Source organism: Tursiops truncatus, chromosome 14 (genome assembly GCF_011762595.2).
Source record: "Tursiops truncatus isolate mTurTru1 chromosome 14, mTurTru1.mat.Y, whole genome shotgun sequence".
NCBI lineage: Eukaryota > Metazoa > Chordata > Mammalia > Artiodactyla > Delphinidae > Tursiops > Tursiops truncatus.
Window position 1 is genome coordinate 19,239,448 of NC_047047.1, and position 20,635 is coordinate 19,260,082.

The window sequence follows — 20,635 nt, forward strand, 5'->3', positions numbered from 1 at the left end:
GGTAACTCCTTATTCCATTTATAGATTCACACACCTGTAGACAAGTGCCATTCTGTCTACAGAATATATAAAATCTATATTTTAAATATATAAAATATTTATTTCTTTATTTTCTTTATAGTTGGTATTTTGATACCTTAAAGAAAACTCTCTAGCTGGGAGAAACTGCTCCTCCCAGAGCTAGTTAATTCTTAGAGATAACAAAGGACCCAGCTGGGAGCAAGCCTTTGATATGCAGACTAAGCCATCCAGAACCACACCGATTCTATCTGGCCCAGGAACCCTAGAAGGCAACATTCCTCTCTGCCTTAATCACCTCAGGACCAGGTGCTAGAGATCATTCCTATAGCCTAAAGCCACTGAAATTATTCAAACTAGCCAATCCCAAACTTTTCACCCTGCCCTGCCTCGATGTTCTCTAGAAACCTCACCACAGGCTCTGACCTAAATCTTCCCCTCGATATTGTCTTCTGCCTTCTGACCATCTTGGTTTCTTTCCAAGGTGGCCCTGTGTGGCATGCTGTGCCTCCTGTCTCTAGGACCTCTGAGTCTAATAAACTTTGTTTTCTTCAGCCTTCTGTCTGTCTCTTCTTGTGGTCACACCTGAATGGCCATCTCACAAAAGACAACAAAATACATTCAATCTGTTTTGTGCTTTCTTCAGTCACGTACCAAATCAATAGCCCTCATTAGAATAGTTCCCACACTTTGATTTTGTAAGAATCACTTAAGTCCCCTGTTAAAGTGTAGATTCTGAATCTCCAGGCTTTCCACCTCCAGAGATTTTGATGATTCAATAGATTGGGGAGGTGCTGAAGCCTGTGATTTAATACATACTTCCAGGAGATTCAGATTTGGAAGGATTCACAGATTTGAATAAAATGTATATTTTTAAGATGCAATGCACAGTGTGAGTGTGTCACAGGTAATGGCTCTGCCTTATGTTTCTTTGTCCCTCCTGGTAAGGGTGCCAGGCACAGTGTAGAACACACTAAGTGATGTTCTCTCAAAGAAAAAATGCTCACCAAAAGATCCGATGTATGCAGTGAAATATTTCCCATCAGGAATGTAAGATCCTGTGTAGAAATAAGTGGAATTGTGTTTCAGAGGACATACCAAGGTTCCAGAGGACTTGGCTGTTGTCTTAGATAACCTGGTGTTTCAGGGTCTCGGCGGTCCTATCATCTACCACTTAGTGTCAGTGGCCTGGAGGTAGGGCTGGGAAATATGTGCAGATGCCCAGAAGTGGTGCCTGAACAACCCTCGTCTTCACATAGTGCTTACCGTTTGCAAAGGGATTTGGGATCCAGCATCATGCCTAATGCACTCAAGTGGATTCCTCAATGCCTGGTGAGTTTAGAAAGCAACATCACACTTATAGCATGTCCTTTGGTATATGATACCACAACCACCTAACTTCTGGTTTTGGACTCTTAAGAACTGTTTATTCAGTTAGGCACAAAGCTAACCACTGGGTCCATACTTGGCCTTTGCACTGATTTTACAAAAGCATTATAACCAGTGTTCTGCGTATCTGCTGTTTTAAAGTTATGCTCAATTCATTTGTTCAGTCTTTATTAAACAAGTTATTTCTGTACTGGCAAAAGGTCAATTTAATTGCACCAATAACTTTGAAAAAGACAGTTCAATCAATACAACTATATTATATATGTGCACTAAAATTTACCTTGCGACTTCCGGTAGCAAATTGCAAACAATAGCAGTTAAAGGGGTCTCTTTGGGCTTTGGTGCTTTCATAAGGTTTAGAGAAAGAGTAGGAACTCAGATGCTAAATGACAAGCAGGATTGGGATGGAGAAAGGAAAGAGCATATGAGTAAAGGCACAGGAGCTAGAAGTGAAATGACATGTTTGTGGGACTCCGAGGAAAGAACCTAACAGAACAGCAGGCATGTATGGATTCTCTGTGGGTGTGATCTAGATATTCACCCGGGATTAAAACCCTTCCAATTAAAGAATGTGAAAACACGAGTGACACAAGTTAGGAAAAGTGCTTAAAAACACCTTCAGATAGGGCTTCCCTGGTGGCGCAGTGGTTGACAGTCCGCCTGCCGATGCAGGGGACGCGGGTTCGTGCCCCGGTCCGGGAAGATCCCACATGCCGCGGAGCGGCTGGGCCCGTGAGCCATGGCCGCTGAGCCTGCGCGTCTGGAGCCTGCGCGTCTGGAGCCTGTGCTCCGCAACGGGAGAGGCCACAACAGTGAGAGGCCCGAGTACCGCAAAACAAAAAAAAAAACACCTTCAGATAAAGTGAGCTTTCCAAATACACATGATGTTAAAACAAATGGTCAGGAATGGGCCCTAAATTAAGATAGAGTCCCACATTTGGCAATGGTCAAAATAAGGGGTGGAGTTTGCTGACAAAGCATTCGCAAAGAGCAAAGCTTGTTCTGAATACCACAGCCTTTGCAGGTTATTCCCACCAATTTCAAGCAATAACAGCACACAGTTTCAGCTCAGCTGACTTGGCTTTTGAAAGCAAATGCTGCCCTGAGACAACGAATTCAAAAAGGGGAACTCAAGTGTGAACACTCAGCAATGTGGAAAATCCTTTTGTGCACTTTATAATTTTCTGTTTGTTTTCATCTCTGCCGAGTATCACGTGCACATAAGCTAGTTTTAGGGGTAGGTTGAGTCTTCCACCTGGCTCCCATTGTAGGTATGCTAGGTTCTCTGTGAAGATTTCCTCGTTTCTCTGTTGAGATGTATGATGTGGTGAGGAAATGACAAGAACTCACAAGATTTCTCTGTGAGCACCGCATTGAGGATGATTAGTTCTTCATTTTCCGGTATAATTAAGGCCCAGAGCTAAGAGTCCAATGACCCCCAGCCCTTCTTGGGTTCAACCCCCTTTCCATCCCACTAACATCCCACCCTGTCTAGCCCTGAAGCTCTGGGACAACAGGATCAAGGAGGGTTCATTGTGGTGACCACTGACCAAAGAGGCAGAATCAATAGATATAGAACTCTAACTTCCCCCTTTCTGTCATTATTTCCCCAAATATTAATAGCAAATATCTAAACTTGTTGTTATGGGTACTGGAAAGAACATGAGCCTTGAAGTTAGACCTGGGTCGAAATCGTAACCTAGATTTGGGACCTTGGGAATGTTTTTTATTTTGTTTGCAGAGTGAAAATAATCATACATATAGCATATGATTGAAAAGCAGATTAAATAAGGTAAGTTACAGAATAACTTTTATTTAGTAGAGTGCCTGACAATTAATATTCATTCCCTTTGCATATGCCTTTCTCTGTGGATACTTATTTAAAATGACTTTGTGTACCTGTGGTCTGAACTTCATATTAGAACTTTAAAAAGACATAATTTTAATGATAATGTCACCTAATAGTTAACAAGATATGCATATTAAATAATATGCAAATATTTTAATTCTTAGAGTTGCATATGGAATTCTGCAAAAAGTTTTGGCCAGTGTTTTTGCTCATACCTTGGACAAACCTTGTTTAAATAAATGTGTGAGTGACAGGAGATTGGGGAATAACTAAGGAGGCTACTATAAGATATAGGCAGACCTTGGAGTTACTGCAAGTTCAGTTCCAGACCACAGCAATAAAGTAAATAGCACAATAAAGTGAGTCACAATTTTTTTGGTTTCCTGGTGCCTATAAAAGTTATATTTATACTATACTGTAGTCTATTAAGTGTGTAATGTCATTATATCTAAAAAAATATTGTATTACCTTAATCAAAAATACTTTATTGCTAAAAAATATTAACCATCATCTGAGCCTTTAGAGGTTCATAATCTTTTTGCTGGTGGAGGGTCCTGGCCTCTCCAGGAACTTGTCGTCACTTGTATTCAGAGATGATGTAGAAGGGATTTCTGCCCTGGGCATTTGAGCTAAAGGACCACACTTGGAAACATGTTTCTCTTAGTGAGGAACAGTCTAAAGGACTTTTTTCTCTCTGAGCATCATGTTCTAGTCAATGTGCAAGCAACATTTACTGAAATCCATAAAATGAAAGACAAAATATATTTACTTTCCTTTCTTCTTATAGAATAATGGTCAGGAATTTTAATCCATATTGATTTATTACCCCATGATTTTGACTAAGACTATAAGGTAAAAGTTCTTTAGTTCTCTGGAATCTCACAAACCAGAGAGTTCCTGTTGATGTTAGGTCACAAATATCCCGTAGCTTAGTGCCTTCCTTCTTTGTGCAGCCCAAGCCTTGACTCTTTGAGGTGGGGCCGGAGACCAGAAGCCATGCTTGATGCAGATGGGCATATGGGCTGGTCAGGCACCTCACACTAGGGATTACAACAATTATCCCCCGGGATGTGGAGAAACTGGGACTCTCAGCTGGTGGGAGTATAAATATACATAAATGGTAAAGTCTCTTTGGAAAAGAGTTTGATAGTTTCTTAAAAAGTTAAGAAACTTTCAGATGACCCAGCTATTCTATTCCCAGGTATTTTCCCAGGAGAAATGAAAGCATTCAAAGACTTGTACACGAATGTCCACAGCAGCTTTATTAGTAACAGCCCCAAACTGAAAACAACTCAGACGTCCATGGACAGGGGAGTGGATAAATGGACTGTATTATAGCCACACAGTGCAACTGTACTCATCAATAAAGCAGAACAAACTGTTAATACACGATGCAATATGGAAAAATCTGAAATATTTACACTGAGGGAAAGAAGCTAAACAAAAAGAGCACCTGTTGTTTGATGCCATTTATAGAAAAGTCTAGAAAATACAGACTAATTTATAGTGACAGAAAACAGACCAGTGGTTGACTGGAGATGGGAATGGGATGGGGAGGGGTAGGAAGGAAGGAGTACAAAGGGCGCAAAGAAACTGTAAGGGGTAATGGATATACTCATTATCTCGACTGTAGTGAAGGCTTCATGAGTGAATACCTATAAAAACTTACCAAATTGTACACCTTAAATAAGTGTAGTTTATTGAATGTCAATTATGCCTCAATAAAACTGGTTTTGTAAAAGATCAGGGAAGGAGCTTAGAAGAAGAAAGAAGAGGCACAGTAATACCCCCCTTGTTTCTGTGGGATGGATGACTCCCATAAGGCTTTTTTCTAGTCACTGCTGAGCTAAAAGTCCAAACCAACCCACATTCTCATGTTAGAAGAAGGACATTCACAAAATAACAATTCCATTGAAACACACTGCTCTTTCCTCTAAACAACCCGGCTCATACTCGTGGGTTCTCTCTAGTTTATAAGCCTACTTCTGTTCTGCTTTGGGACCTATACTGGAGCTATTTCTCCTTTGTATCTTCAGAAACTGTTCCCTGCGGTTTGCTGCCTGCTCTGCCTCTCTCTTCCTGTGATCCATGTGGAAGCCCAGTGGCCAGGCTTTAGTGGCAGTGGGGTCCCTGCAGAACGAAGAAGACACACCCGAGCAAAGTCATCATCGAGAGAACGGGACAGACGCAGGCTGGCGAAGGACCAGCTGGATCCAGGCTGCTGCTCAGCTTCGATATCCAGACCAGGGAGCAGACTCTGAATGGGAAATGCTGTTTAACTTGACTCTGGGATAGGGAGGGCCAGACAGATGTAAATGTTCCCTGCACAGCGTTACATGGCAAGGCCACGGGAGGCTGGCACCTTTGATTTGGCTCTCATGGCACCAGAAGAAAAGCCAGCAATGCTGGGCTATTTTTAATGTTCATAGAGCCTAGCAAAAGATTTATGACTACAAATACATAGTGTGGGAGAGATAAATTGGAGCAAGGCTCTCCCAGCTCCAACAGAGCAGTCAGCCTGCCAGGCTGGTCAATAAAGTATTTAAGCCCTGAGTGCTGTGTGGGTTGTCATAGATTAAAATTTGAAAATCTTTTATGGTGTAACAAGGTCCTTAATTATAACTCTGGGCTTTGGATCATTTGCAGGTTGTGCAAACAGCAAGAGTTATGCTACAGAGAATATCCTTGGCTACAATAGCCTTTAAATACAACGCCCATGAGAGGAAAAACTCAGTTCTCAAGTTCAGAATTTTGTCCAAGAATAAAGGAGCCTGATGGATTTCTACAATAAAACCACCTCCTGTCTCAACTGTACTTGATATTATTTTTCTCTCTTATATGACATTCATAGAATCTAATGAGCTAGCTGAAGTTTCAAGGTGATTTAGCTTTCAACCCTTTTAGCCTTTGTCACTCAATATTGCTAAAATATTCTCATTCTTTCTGAAATTTAAGACGCACGATAATTTCACTCACTGTGGATTTCACCTGCTGATTAATGTCTGTGGCTGGTTGGTTACTAGATCAACAACCTCTCTTAGAACAAAAGAGTCTTGAATAACTAACAGGATTGATTAGCAAAATATTTTAACTATCATCAACAGATCATGCTAAAGTAGTTTTGATTCTTGAAGAACAACTGGCATTAATCTAGAGCAACGTTAACCTTATCTTAGGGCTCCATTCTGGGCACACGGCCATATGATCATGTAAACTCAGAGCATCATTAACCCAGCATAACAGGCTGATATAAATGAATCTTAACTTATAAATATATATATATGTGTGTGTGTGTGTGTGTGGTGTGTGTGTGTGTGTGTGTATGAAACTCTTAATGATCACACATTCCCATGTGAACTCATTTGGCATCTATATCTATAAATTACATTACGGGGCTAAGATACTAGTATTAATGATGAAGGGGCAGGAAAAATAAAATCATGGGTTTAATATGGGAAAGAAAAAATGTTTTCATGAGATCTTATGTTGTGTCCCCAAATAGGAGTAAGGATCTGGACTTGGAAGAAGTAAGAATACATATTATTGGGGGTGTGAGCCAGAGAGATTGTATAGGACCGAAGTCAAGAGATAAGTTGAGCAAGCGATGAGGGAAGCAGCTGGATTAGGGTTTACACATCCCTCCGTGGGGATGGCTAGGGGCAGGAATGGTGAGCTCTGGGAGTGGAAATTCTTAAAAACAGAGTGGTGCTGGGAAGTCGCCAAGCACTGACAGCATACAAGCTCTCAGGTCTGGTTTGGGTTCAAGGCGTTGTGTATATTCTCTAAGAGGTCTTAAAGCCAAGGCCATCTGATGAGTTATATTGTCCATCAGTGTCTCATGCGTGTCTTAGATTCCTCTTTTAAATTAGATAGGGCCTTTGTTCATCCTTCTCTAATCTCCTTTGTTGGGATGGACCAGAAGTCAGTTCACTGAGGGTGTTCAATAAATATTTATTATTAGGTTCCTTCAATACTTTCTGAAAGGTATGTGGGAACGTTCATAATTGCTTTCATTTCAGAAATAGATTTATACATATGCATCTCCCCCCAAAATATCTTTGCACAATAAATAAATGATTTTCTGACAATCACCCAGTTTTTGAATAACTCTGCCGGGTGGTCACCCAAGTTTCAACCCCCAGCTGAAAGCTATTTTCAGCACACAGATGATTTTCCCGGCATGAGAGCACTCTTTTCAGGTTACATCAAAAGCAGGATCTCATAGAAGAACTGTATTCAGTACAGACGCTTGAAAGATAGCATGATAATTGCAATCTCCAAATACATACATGGATTGAAGACATAGAAGGAGTTTCTATATTTCATTATGTTCATGGTCAAGACTGTCAAATCCTGAAATGTATGAATTTTTAAGTACAAAGTTATATTGTTATCATGCTAAAAATCTTTCTCTGATGTAAAATATCTTAAGCCCCCTCTTAGACATTTTTATAAACATTAGCTTCTTTTGTGAATAAGGACTTTTATTAAGGTTCCCAGGAACACAGCACCCAGAAATCAGCATGTTGTCCCCCGTTCTGCCACTAGGTGGCCAGTACTAAGTGCTGCGATTCATCACCCAGGGGTGAATTCCACTGAGTAGGTCTTGGGAGATTTTTGATGTTTCTACTGGTTTCTTGTCTGTGGCCTCAGAGGCTAGCTTTACTTATGCTGATAACTGTGTTCCTTCCCCCATTCCGTCTCTCTATTTCTCTTCCAGGGTGAAGTGCTTCTTAACTCAGATGCCAGTCCCTGGACATGGTATATAAATTAAGAGGTTCATTTTCTTAAAACTAAACCAAGTGACTTGTCAGGCAGTTCTTATTTCTCAAGAGCCTGGGAGTCTCAGCATTTTCCCTAAGTGACTCTCATTATGCAGAGGCCTCTCTCCTCACACTGTCTACAAAGTCTCTTCCACATCTGCCTGCAAAACATCCTCCATGCTTTCTCTCCTCAATCCTTTTCCCAGCTTCATAACGAAAAGGCACAGCAGCCTGTAACAAACGCTTATCAAGACTCAAGGGCTTCTAATTAATTCCTTGTAATGCTATTTCTTATATCAGTTAAGGCCTGGATATGCTGCAACTCCACGTCAAGGCCAGCTCTTTGCAACTTCAGACTGGGATACTTCAGTGCAGGAAGTGTTTACAGGGCTTTGACTGCTCAAAGCTCTGTTAGCTCCCTCCTTGCCTGGCATGTGGTCATTATTCCTTGCTCTGGGGCCTCAAATGGTCTTGAGTAAAGCAACTCCCTGAGGTTACACAGTCAAGGATGAAATTTTGTTTCCAGATGCTCCTTTGGGGAAGGCACTATTAGAACGGTAGCACCTTTCTCTGGATGAGGATATGCTCATTAAATACAGTATATCCTTGAAAGGCACAGGCACCTAGATGTAGGTTGAAGAGACCAGGCGAGTAGCCAGAGAGATGCAAGAAAAAGAAGTGTCAAATTAAAGAGAAGACACTGGACCCAGAACAGTTGTCAGCAATGGATACCCAGGACAGGCTCCTAGGGAGAAGGACAAGACAGACCTAAATGAAGGGCAGGTCAAGGTCCAGCTGAACCTACCACCATTTCGTCCAGGATATAGAATCTTCACAACACTACCCCTTCTTTTTCTTACTTCATTTCCCAAACCCTAGCTTGATATTCAGGACAGTATTCTGAGAACTCATCCTTATGATAAATCAACACAGACCCTTAGGGTGTCATAGTTAGAGGTGCTCTTCAAACCCTTTCTACCCAGGGCTAGGCTGTATAGGTACAAAGTCAACCCAGTCTCACTGTACCACTGAGGAAACTTCCATCTGAAGAGCAGGCCTAATTTGGAGTTGACTACTACAACAAAAAAGAACTGTGTACCTTTTACACTAGTATCACCAGTACCACCGCTGAGAAACCACAACCACCAGCCTTAATGTTTCTCTAAAATTATATATTTTATTTATTTATTTATTTTCTTTTTGGGGTACGCGGGCCTCTCACTGTTGTGGCCTCTCCCGTTGCGGAGCACAGGCTCCGGATGCGCAGGCTCAGCGGCCATGGCTCATGGGCCCAGCCGCTCTGCGGCATGTGGGATCTTCCCGGACCGGGGCATGAACCCGTGTCCCCTGCATCGGCAGGCGGACTCTCAACCACTGCGCCACCAGGGAAGATCCTAAAATTATATATTTTAAACAGTCACACTCAACTTTCCAGCAAAATTACAGACATGAAGTAACATATCCAAGGTCATCAGACTGGATAATAGCAGGGCTGGGATCAGAGTCTCCAAGCTCTTTCCTCAACCATATAGGATAGTAATTCTCTTGCAAGACACGTGTTCACAACTCATATCTTTGTGGCCATGTTTCCTGATCCAAGGATTAGGCTCCATGGCCTGACAATGCGAGGTGATCTGTGGAAATCCAGGTCAGTATTAGCTGTTGGGAGGACACACAAGCACACTGTGCACTTCTTTCCATATGCTCTTGCTGTCCCTCTCAAACCAGAAGTTCAGAAAAAGTGCCTTCATGGGACTTCCCTGGTGGTCCAGTGGTTAAGACTCTGTGCTCCCAACGCAGGGGGCAGAGGTTCAATCCCTGGTAGGGGAACTAAGATCCTGCATGCTGCATGGTGCATCCCCCAAAAAGTGCCTTCCCTCTGTGTAGCAAAAAAACTCTTCAGAGTATACAAATAGGTGCTGGCTCACATTTAATAGTGAGGAAACTCCTACTGATTTGGATTCTCTATCTCTGATGAGCAGAAGGTGTTTCTTTTTTAGGAATGAGCCCAGGAAAACGATTTCTTTTTTCCTAGTGATTTGACAAACCTAAGGCTCTTTGACAAACAAATGCAAGCAACTTCAGGGCACTTGCACAAATAGAGACAATAATCTAGAGCACTGTTTCCTGTTTTTTAAGACACTAAGCCGTTTCCCTTTCCTCCTACACACACAGGCAAATTACATATCCCAGCATCTCTTGCAATCAAGTGTGGCCAAGTGCCTGAGTTCTCATTTGCAAGGAGGACAGAGAGAACTAGAAGGCAGTAAGGAGTGAGAAGACACAAGATGGAAATAAAGGATGAATAGCAGTATGACTGCTGGTAGAAGCCACCCACCTCCTGCGCTGTGATATACCACTAATTTGACCACTAATATCAACTGCTTTGAGAATTTGAAAGCAAGATACAGAAAGAGAATTTGTTAATGAGAGTAGAAGCAGAGACACAGGAAGCAACTGATTTGCATTAATGCTGCAATTCTAAGGTAGGAGGGGCGACCGAGAGCCTTACCACCCAGGAGTCTTGATTCCACAGGGCCTGTGGTTCTAGGTCTCCCATGAGGTAATCAGGGCTCCTTCTCTTTTCCGGGGGTTCAGGCAAATTGTAGTGATCCCAATCTTACAATAAACCTCCACTAAGCTGAGTTCACCTGAGTGAGTCTCTGCTTCCTACAACAAAAGTGCTCTCCAATTAGCACCAATAAGCCAGCTACACACCTGCTGCTGTGTCCGCTCCGCTCATCGGCCACATGGCTGCACACTTGGTCTTGGCTGGCATCCACTGTTCCCAGTGTTTGCAGTGATCGACAGTTCCTCAAGAGCAGAGATATCAGCCCTAATACTTTGAAAAATCTCTTAAAATGGTTAGTACAGTATTGGGCTCTCTGCTGACACAGAATTACATTGTTGTTTTCAGGGTTTATGGTTCCCAGGGTTATTATTAAAATCCCTCTTTTATAGGAAAAAGTGTGTTGAGCTTAACTCTATGTACCAAACAAATTTGCTTTTATATGTGCAGATTTGGACACTTACAATATTATTAAAATAATAATGGCACAAAAGAGCTTTGAAAAATACTGCTAAACTTAAAAGGGAGTTAATAATCTTCAGAATCCTAGCGTGCTCTGAATTTTCATAAATCTAAGATTTGGGCTTAGAACCAGACATACCTTGTACCAACTAATCTAGTGCATATTTTTAACAACAGATTTTATAAATGAGTGACTAAATGGCCATCAGGCCAAATCAGTTACAATTTTTTTGTAAGTAAAGTTTTACTAGAACACAGCCACACCCATTCATGTATTTTTGTCCAGGGCTGCTTTATGGAAGAGTGGAGTAATTGTGGCAAACGCTGTATGGTCCACAAAGCTGAAACTATTCACTATCTGGTCCTTTACTGAAAAAATTTCTGACTCCTTAATTAGAAGAAATATTATATTATCCATTTTCCCTAACTTCAGAATAGTCTCCATCACTGTTTCCTCTTCTTTCACTCCTGTTATTTCCACTATGGTCCAGATACTCAGCCCTGCTCCTCTAGCCATGGCAGTAGCCCTCAATACATCTACTGTTCCTTCCTCACCCCCCTGTCTGAGCCATCACCTGTAGTCATCTCTTCCACAGGACCCAATCCGCTAAGCCAACACAAGCATCAAAATGACATGATCCCTGCTTTTAATTTGGAGAGGTCATAAGAAAAAAAAAAAAAAAAAAAAAAGAACACTTCCCAGAGAAAGATAACAAAAATATAATGGAAGATATGTTAGTTACACATAATACCAAATACTAAAGTATTTGCCCTGGAAGCACAAGGAGAAGGGATGAGGGTGAGAGGGAGAAAAGTGATGCAGAAAACTAATGCCTTTTGCTATTTCTGCTTCCTCTATGTGTACTATTTACTTTCAAACATAGTCAGATTTTTAATATTCTTTAGTTGGGCATGAAGGTGGAGCGAAGTTATAAAAATCCACTTATTTAAGGTGGTGGTACCATGAAACAAATGTTACATTTATCACTTCTAGAGCAACTTCAAAGATCAAAAGGACTAGATGTAACCCTCATACAAGAATAACACTAAATATTATTAGAAATCTCTTCTTGTCCTAACATGCAATCAAACATTCCTTCAAGGCCATGAAACCAACGTCTAATTGTGATTACCTGGATGAATCAGGATGACATTCAATCCCCGGCCAGGTGGGTATCCCAAAGGTATGGATGCCTTTGGCTGCACAGATATTTCTCTGCCACTGAATTTCCCCAATCTGACTGCTAACTGTAATCGCTCCTATAGAGATGGGCTTTCTAGCAAAATATGATAGCATTAGCTCCAGTCCAGGTCAATATAATGAAGTTTCAATCTGTCTGTCATATTACAGATAATGGGTGAGTGGATTTTCATTAAATTTGGAGGCTAGGTATCATATGCTAAAAATTAATTCAGGGGACTGATGGAGGGTGGTCATTGCAAACATGAAGGGGAGTTATTCTCCAGAGCAGCTGCACTGAGGTAAGATGGGAGATCTAGATGTTTCTTGGCTAGGAGACACAGGCCAGAAATATGAAAATGCCATGACAGAGAAAATAAGCGCTGGTTTCTCGTGAGTCTCAGATTGAAATTCACAGCAGCAGACACTCCCAGGGTCAGCTGCCGCTCTGCAGTGGGTTGCTTCTCACACGGGCAACTCTGTAGAGGAGTGCCCCTGTGTGCAAAGCAGCATATACTTATTTAAAGATAATTAATAATTGTGGTAACACTTCCAAGCCTGGCTAGTCCTCAAGAATCTAAAGAAGCTACCCTTATGTATCAGTATTTAAGTAAACAGACTTATGGTGACTGTTACCAAGTTTACTACTGAGTTTTCAGTCTGGCAGTTTGTAATTCATTCAATTTTTGTCGAGGATGTTACAAAGCAGCTGAACAATAATTCTCTTTTCTCTGATATAGGACAGGCAATGGTCACAGAATGCTTTGGGAATAAAGTAGATGAATCGGTCTATCTTGGTCACTTAGCCAGCAAGTGAAATGTGAAAAATAAAGGTTATAAAGTTAGGAAACCCAGGCTGCCTCCCAGCTTGCTACAGATCAGCTTTGGTTAACCTTTCTCCTCTTCAGTTGTATCATCTATAAATTGAGGTGAAAACAACCTCTTCTTGTCTCAGCCAAGTTTCTTTGGTCACAGGAAATAGCAGCTCTTCAAAGCTATCTAAGGGAAAAGGAAGATTTGAACTCAAGGGCAGGAGGTTGGAGCTAGGCCTCGAGTGAGACCTGAACCAGACAGCGAAAGGCCTGTCTTCCTGGGATGCTTCTTTCAATGTCTGTTTCTTTCCTACTCAGCTTCTGCCAACCAGCTTTCTTTGCTTTGTTAAGCACGTGGCATAAAAATAGCCACTCCATATTTGTAATCCATCCAACCTTCCAGTTAAAGTACTCTGGAACAACAAACAATTCCTATATCAAGTTCACAAGACAGAAAATCTGGTTGCTCAGCCCAGCTTACTTCCGAGTCAGCCACTCACTGCTAGCCCAATTAGGATTGGGTGTGAAAGATGGAGAGCAAGGAAGAAGAAGGGATTACACATGTTATAAGTAGAACAGCCAAGACTGGGCAGGATAGATTCCCTAAGAAGAAGGAACAGGCCTGGCTGGTGGGAGGATACTACAAGGCACATATGTACCTATGCTGCCCCACCACAGAAGGTCACAGAGGTCATACTCTGGGATCACCATGAATCAGCTGGACGCTCAAAGTAGATCCAAACCCCAGAGCCACGCTGGTTCCATACCTACTTCCACACTGTGTTAGCTAATAGGAAATTGGCTGAAGGTAAGAAAAAGTCCAATTCAACCTGGCGTGAAGAATAGGAATTTTTACTGGCTCACAGAATTGGACGTACAGAGGTGAGGCAGACTTTGGGAATAAACTCTATCTAGGGGCTTCAGTTCTGGGTCCCTGAAATTCTCTGCTGTCTCCATGTGTGAGCTTTGTCTTCAGTCTAATAACAAAATAGCTGCTGCAGTGTTTCCAAGCCTGATAACCACATATGACAACACCCAGGAAAAGAGAAGAAGTTTTTTCTTGGGATATTCTCCTAAGAGAGAGTACAATTTTCCTGGGACCCCAGAAAACTTTCCCTTCTCTGTGTGCTTTGCCAAATTAGAACTCGTTCATGAATTGTTCCCTGTGATCAGAAAATGATGAATGCCACAAACTGATGGGCTTATTATACCTGGGTTCCTACACCAATCCAGGGGCAAGAGGGTATGAAAATGGATGAGAAAACATCCACGATGCCCATTACACATCCTCATCCATCTGATTCCTCTTATAACTGATACAGAAAAATCCATTTGTTTAGGAGAAGAGGGAGCTATTCTTAAAAAATAATCCTTTCCCATCAATTATATGTCTGGAATTCCTTTAGCATGGAATAAGTAATGTCCACCTACTCTCAGAAAACAGGGCTGAAGATTTGCATTTAAAAAGTGAGCATACAAGGTACAAATAACCAGCATGAAATTCAGGAGCTTAGATTTGCTATTACATAATAAGAAACAATAGGAGGAAAATAAAGTACTACATGCAGGGCTAGCCCAATCACAAGTGACCAAGCAGTACAGGAACCTAAACAGTGACATAATCTAAGCAGTCTAGCCCTTGTCTTCAATACTGCCTTGCCTATGACCAGTTGTAACCACCATTTTTGTTTATATGTTCCTTTGTCCTAAAGGTCACTGATGTGTAGTGAACAATGACTCTAACAGTGACCTTGGACTCCCTTGTAATGAGTCCTCACCAACAGGCTTGGGAATCTGTTTCTTGTGACATTAAAAATGAGGCAACATTTCAAAGGCAAGTTAAAGGGATGAGGGGAGGGATTGGGCCCAATGGACCAAGACCTGAGGGACATGATGGCCAACTTACAAATGACACAGTCTTAACGGAAGGCTGGTCCTGACCATGTACATTCATGGGAAGTCTGGCCTTCAGTCTTGATAGACAGAAAACCAGCTCAGCCTACATGCAAAACAAACACATGATGTTCTGTACACTAACCAGTGAAGCACCAACTACATATCAAAGAGCATATTTTGGGAGAAAATCTTCCTGGGCAACTTCCTTTCCTCAAAACTTTCCAAGATTTCCAATGTCCAGGCCACACAAGAACTTAATAATTTAATAAAGCATGTAGTTCTTCTTCCACTAGAGTCTTGGAATAGATGCTGTATCTTTGGGATTTTGCCTTTATACATCGGTAAACTGCCAAACACCCAAGTTTTTCCTGGGTCTCTCAGACAAGTCATAAATGTCATCTTCACTCTGTTTCTTCACCAATCAATCCTGTCCATATAGGTAGTCCAGTGAAGCGGAACCACTGTGGGAGAGCTGAGAGCTGGAGAGGCTGCCTTGTGTCTGTGATGAGCACCTAGGCAACATTCACGGATAATCAGCACCAAAGGCAGAACTTGGGCCCATATCCATGGACAGAAAGAGCCATCAGCAAAGTCAAGGATCAGCTCCTGTCTGTGCTTCTGTTCTACTGGGAAGGGTAATTATCTGAAAGCATGAGTTAATGCCTGGGAATGTCACTGTAGGGGGCACCGCAACATGAGACAAAACCTCATAAACTTAGGAGTCAGACCAAACTTAGAGAAGCTTCTAGTGTTTCATTTATAAAATGAAGATGATAGTATCCCCCTGATAGTACTGTGTGGGGAAAAAAAATAAGTCAGAAGATATATTGAAAATTCACCATTCAGCCTCTGACCTGGTCAGCATTCAAAAAAGCAGTAGTGCTTATTATTTTGATAAATAATGCTTAAAATGTCCCTCCTTAAAAACACAGGCCTATAATAATTCATTCATAATTGTGAAATTAAACTAACTTGTAGTGACTAGGCAATAAGAAATAATAAAGGGATTCTTAAGAGGAGGTGTGGTGTGGTTGACCCCTGTCTTCAATATTCCATGTCATCCTAAAAAGGGGGTGACACTTGACACCGGTTGTGCCCATGTCACCATGTGAATGAATATGTCATCTCCTGAAGCTGTTCTTAACCCAAGTTTAGCATCCATGATAACACACACACACTTTTATAAAGCAGGAAGTTTCAAGAGTTGATTTTAAAATGAAATAAAGGTGAAGTGGAGTGGTGCTTGGGGCAGAGCAGGAGAACACAGGTACTTCAACCTGGAGATGACTTGGGAAGCAAGGCATCCAGAGGAGAGGTATGAGGCGGGATGTAGAAAGAAGGAGACATGCTTATATCAAATATTTTAGCCGCTTAACTGAGTGTCAGGTCATTTTGGTCACCAGTGTCATGAAGCATCTTTGGGGAATTGTGTCACTCTGGACCACTCATCAAGCCTTTCCAATCCATACAGCCCCCAAATTCAAGCCCAAGGGAGAAAGCAGGTGGAGAGAGATATGAGGAAAAATAAGGCAGGGGAAGCCTGGCTGCTGTCTATGGCTGTGCAGGGGTACACTGCATCACTCCAGGAAGACCATTCTAATCAGAGTACATGTGAACAGTACCCCCACTGCATTGGATCCGGCAGGATATATAAAATTACAAGCAGAGGTCCTATACATTGCCAGTGACACTGCAAGTTACCTGTGCCAACACAGTGCTTGCCACTAACAAATATGTCTGAACAACCAGCACCCCAAACTTCAGCGCTGCTGTGTAACTTTGGACCTTCAGTAAATACTCTCGGGATCCATCCGTCGTAGGGTATAGCCTCCTCAAGACAGTTCTATTCTAACCATGCCCTTATCCCTTTGTCATGAAGTCATAGTTCTTTATTCATCTAATTGGACCTAGAGTAAAATCACAGACCCATCAAGAAAGAATAACTATAATACCCTAAGGAACTCTTTGTCTTTAACCTGCAATCTAGGCATAGTCCATGAAACACACATTCCCATTAGCTGAAGCCACCAAAGCCATCCTAAGGATGGAATATCTCAATCCTCATCTGATAATGGATGCCACAGAAAAAAAGTATTCAACTTTGGAAGGACTTAACCTTGGGAATGAACAATTAAAAACCACAAACAGAAAAAAATTGTTATACAGGAAAAGGTTAATGACACAATTTCTGAATTGAGATCAAGAATGATTCTTACAATCTAATCAGTATTTTTGGTTGTTGTTGTAGCTATTACTTAAAAACAACAGGAACCCACCATCAGATAAATACTAATAGTACATCCAGAGGAAACTGAAATTGATTCTGTCCTAGCTTGCACCAGGATCAACAAATTTCATTTATGTAAGATCCCATTGCTTTGACTCATGGCTGGATGGGATACAAAGTAACTATTTTAATAAAATCTAAATCTGCAGGGAGAAAAACATGATCATCCTAGATTTATGCCTCAGTTAGTGGGAGAATAAGTCTGACAGCACCATTATATGTTATTTTACATACATAGCTGTTTTCATTGAAGTTACTTCAAGATGCTTTCCTTCCATATCATTGGAGAATTTTTTTTCAAAACAATTAAAAATAGGGAATTGCTGCTATAAAACATATACATTGCAAAGGACTAATATTCTGCATTTTTCTTAAACCACTTACCATAAAACCTTCATTTTTTATGGCCAACTCGGTACTGATTTCATGATTTGCAGCCAGAAACAACTGATTTCACAGCATCAGTCAGTCATAAATCTTAAGAACCTAAGTTCTGAATCCCAAAGCAGTACCCAGAGACACAAATGAGAATTCTCTCCACAAATTGTGACTTGCGTTTGCAGCTTTGACTAAAAGGAACAAAGCTGAGAAAACATCAACTGTGTCCACCTTTTCCACTGTCTAGGAAAATGTTTAAAATTTTTTCCAACCATAAGCCATGACTAGGGTGGAGCTCTGGGAGTGGACTTGCTCAATGGCTGTTGCCTGGGGGCAATGACACATATTCCTAAGCAGAAGGGAAGCCCTCCCCCTGTCAGGCCACTCGTGGAGGCCAACATTTATTTTACCTTTAAGAAAGATACTGACACATTAGAATAGGGTCCACATGATAGTGATCAGGATGATGAAGGGTGTGGGATTCTGATGCAGGGGATGGTTGAATTAGTTTAGGCTATTCACCCTGCATGAGTAGGGAGTAGGGTAGAAGGTGAGAATGATCTTTCTATTTTAACAGCTCTCACTGAAAAAGAAGGATTAGATTTTATTCGTGATAGCCAGAAAGGTGTGGAGAAGAGAAAACAGCTTCACAATTGAGGATGTGATCAACCGATTGATGAGGGTCTAACAGTTTAGCAACTAAGAGGTAGGTCGCTGGTAGCATTTGTGAAAACAGATGTGGTGGACTGATTTGGGTGAGGCCAGATGTGAGTACAGGGTAAAGAGATAGACACCATGACTTTGCAAGTATCATCCCAGACTCTCAGACTGAAGTAGAGAAGTACAGAGAGTCTTGCCCTATAGGAAATATACTCCATTTTGTGAAAGGGAAGAGAACAAGGGTGGGTGCAAATGCAGACAATATGGTTGGTCTAAATTGAGGGATGATGAGGTGGTGGATGAAGTCTCTGTGGCAGCAGCGAGTTGAGACTGTCCTGTCTTCTGTGATCTTCATGATGTGGGCAGAGCTCCAGGGATACAAGAACACAAGACAAGTTTTATAGGAAGAGGATTAGGGATGTGAGAAGGTGACACTGGTGCTCTGGCTTTAAGGTTGGGGTAACCAAGCACTATCTCAGAGCCCTGGGGGCCTACAGTAGACTAGGAACCACACTAGTAGACTTAGTTTCACTTAGTTTCTTTGTATCAACTCTCTTGTCCAGTAATGCCAATGGCCAGCTGCAAAATCTATGATAACCTCAAGTCTGAAAAATCACAACACTTGGAAAATTGGAATAATGTCTCTTTCTAAGACTATCAGTCACATCTAAGTGGATGGGAATGGTATTGACTCAAAGCCCTAAATCCTTACAGTGGGGTCAAATGCTCCAAAGCAGATGTGGGCCCAGCTCATTCTGTGGAAAGCAGAGCTACTTTCAGGAGATGTCCTAAGTACTGGTCACTTTCTGCTTCCAACAGACAGCCTGAAGGGTTACTGGTTTACTCTGAGCATCCTGTAACACGGCTGTTCAAGGAGGCTGTACGTGAGAAAAGTATGCATGTAGAAAATAGATGTCAACTACTAAATGTAAAATAGATAGCTAGTGGAAAGCAGCTGCATAGCACAGGGAGATCAGCTCGGTGCTTTGTGACCACCTAGAGGGGTGGGATAGGGAGGGAGGGTGGGAGGGAGGGAGATGCAAGAGGGAAGAGGTATGAGGACATATGTATGTATAACTGATTCACTTTGTTATAAAGCAGAAAGTAACACACCATTGTAAAGCAATTATACTCCAATAAAGACGTTAAAAAAAATAGGTGTCACGTCATCTCGACAGCAGTTGTCTCCTCTTCCTTTTACTCTCTTGACTTTCTGATGTTTTATTCTATTCTGTGTCTTAACTAAATGTCCCTCACCCCAAACAAACAGACAGACAAAAACCCAGAAATAAGGAGGTACAAACTACTAGATATAAAATAAATAAGTTAAAAGGATGTAAGGTACAGCACAGGGAATATAGTCAATATTTTATAATAACTTTGTACGTAGTGTAATCTATTAAAATATCAAGTTGCTATGTCGTACACCTGAAACCAATATAATATTATAAGCTATACTTCAATTAAAAAGAAGACCACTCATAAAAAACTCTGTTACATCTTAAGATGCACCATCTTTAAGCCTATCTGTCTGATATTTCCAGTGCTCTGGAGAGACAACAGAATTTACAAACTCAATGGACAGATAGTAAGATACCCAATATGGACATTCAAAAACTGGGATTTGGATAAAGAGAGATTAGGAATAGCTGCATGTGTATGATAAGCCATTGAGGTTTTCCTGAGTTCAAGCCAAGCTGATTTACCCCCAAAGCATCAGTAGGAATCAGTGTAGAGGAAATCACCAAGAAACAAAATCTCATTATCTTTTTTCAAATTTCAACATCTCTTGACTTAACAACAACAATGAGCACTGGTATTATATTTATACATATTCAGAGAAAGTCATTGGATGAGATTTGAGATGATGGCCCTAGAGATCTGGGCATAAAGTCGTCACTGCCTGATAGAGAATATGGTATAGATATGAAGAGATGGCATACACTGTTTCTTGAGCTTTTCTTGCACACCCTTAATCCAGCTAGCTTCTTAGGGTGTACCCTACAGCTAAGTAATTCACTTGTGACAACAGAGTGAAGCAGTAGAAAGAACACAGGGCTGGGTTTTGGAAGACCTGAGCTCTAGTTCTATCTCTGCCACTGACTAGCTGTGCCATTTCAGGGGTCATGTACTGCTCTCCAGAGGGGTTTAGGTTGCTTCATCCTAATTTTTAGGATCTGAGTCTTTAGAAGTAAGATCTGAGTCATAACATTGTCTAGTCATTTAGAAATAAAATTTGCAAATATAATGACATAGACAACAAATTTAATATCTAAATAATAAACAAGGAAACTATGTTTGGAATAGGGCAACGTAAGTGATTGATGAATGGTAAAGATATAATTTGAAATCAGATAGACTAAGATCACTAT

The 20,635-nt window shown here is 41.3% G+C and overlaps 1 protein-coding gene across 1 annotated transcript in view; it reads right to left on the reverse strand.

The window, feature by feature from the left end:
- CTNNA2 (catenin alpha 2) overlaps positions 1-20,635 on the reverse strand; it is a 1,042,487-nt gene that overhangs the window by 423,022 nt on the left and 598,830 nt on the right. The gene's annotated exons all lie outside the window — the stretch shown is intronic.